Raw genomic sequence first — 2,055 nt, 5'->3', positions numbered from 1 at the left:
TTTTTTTTTTTTTTAAAAAAAAAAAGAGAGACTGCAGACTACATTGATATATATTAGGGCACACATGCAAACAGATCCCAGACCATAACGATCAGTGCGAGGTAAAAGGTATTTTTTCTGACAAATAAAAACACAACCATCTAAACTCTAGACAGTAGGCTACAATGACAGGACAACGAGTATCCAAAGGCTTTCTAAATCCCCATTTCTTCTTTTAATTTAGGACACACACGCAAACAGCCGCGGGTCCCACCCAGAACACAACGATCTGTGCGAAGGTAAAAAGTTGTTTTGTTCTAAAAAAAAACAACAACAACTAAACACTAGACAGTAGGCTACAATGACAGGGCAACGCGTCTCCAAAGCCTTTTCCAAATCCCCATTTCATCTTTTTATCGTAAAACTGGATCCTCCAAATCCGGCGCGTTTAGTCGATTCATTAGTAGACGCCGTGCAGAGACGAGCTTCAGACATCTCGACACATGACCGCTTATGGCGGATTAGAGTCCAGACGACTGAGTGGAGAATCATTGATGATGGCTGCAGACACTGTCGCCATTTTGGTTCTTCGTTTGGCGGGCCGCACAGGATGATGGGATACTGTCTGGCACCGGCGATGTCTTTGTGAATATAATTCGAAAATGATCAATATTTTTTTTCACAAAGCTGAAGCAAAGACGTATTTGTTTTGATGATAGGATTTTTACATTTCAAAAATTGAAAGCAATAAACTGTTGCCATTTTGGTTCATCATTTGGCGGGCCGCAAAGGATGACAAGATACTGTCTGGCACCGGCAATGCCTCGCTGATGTCTTTGTGGAATAGAAAATGATTGTTTTCGCACAAAACTGGAACAAAGAAGTTTTGATAATAGGATTGTTACATTTGAAAAATTGAAATATTGAATACTTTTCAAACTTGGAACAAAGAAATGCCATTTGAAAAGCAGTTACTAAAGCAACTGGGTATGATGTCGGAAACGGTCAGAGGTTTCGGGTAGTAACAAATTGGAAAAAAGACGTAATACTATATGTTTTGATGATAGGATTTGCACAGTTCAAAATTTGAAACATACGGTAGAATGAAACACAGAGCGCTTCTTGATTTCATATTAATTCCAAGGATGTACAAATTAAAAAAAAGTATTTTGTTCAATTGCATATCATTGCCTTACTATTCAGTTATGCCGCGTTGGAGCGGCTGTCGTGTGGGTATGTGTATGTAGGTCAGGAGCATAACTCGGGAACCTGAGGATGGATTTTCATGATTTTTCGTATTTGAGTCAGCGGTTATATAGATAGAAAGGAAGGTCTAGTTTGAAAATGGTTCACCTGGCGATTCTCTACAATTCTGCAGCGGACTAAGTATGTTTGTGTGTGCGGGTCTGTACAACATAACTCGAGACGATGCGGATGGCATCATTTTTATTATCGAATTGTTTTTATCAGTGCTTATTGCCTAGTACTTAGCTTTGACTCTAGCAGCAGCTTTTGCCATAACGGTGAGATCCGTTTCATACAGAGTGAAGGTGTGATCGTGGGGCAGATGGGTCAGTGCCATGTTTTCCACACAACATTTCATGACTGTTTCCTTCAAATCCTGGTCTATCACCATGACACAGAAGGTTATCATGCCTTCATACTGACTACGGGCGTTCTTAACGTGGTTTACGATGTGAGCTTTACATAGACCCTCGTCCTTACAGTGTATGTCTATGTGATACACCCTGCCTCGGGGAGTCATGTAACTCCCGCCGAAGCTAAGACTCTTGGCGGCTGGTTCGGTCGAGTCGACCAGGATGTAGAGGCCCTCTTGTACAAACTTCTTCATGTTGGACTCGGAAAGTTTGTACGGATCCCAGTCGACAAACACGCGGCCTTCGGACAGCACGGCAGCCGAGAAGGCTGTAGACAGGAGGCGGTGGAGGTCGGGAGGCTGGTACGGGGTGAGTGGTGCGAGGGGGGTCGCGTTGTACGATGCCAGACTACCGTTGATAGCAGACACTTCAGACTTGAAGTACATCACGTCCTGGAAAGGAAGGACATCACTAGGAA

The sequence above is a fragment of the Branchiostoma floridae genome, chromosome 17, assembly GCF_000003815.2.
Source record: "Branchiostoma floridae strain S238N-H82 chromosome 17, Bfl_VNyyK, whole genome shotgun sequence".
NCBI lineage: Eukaryota > Metazoa > Chordata > Leptocardii > Amphioxiformes > Branchiostomatidae > Branchiostoma > Branchiostoma floridae.
Note: the sequence above shows the minus strand (reverse complement) of the source record.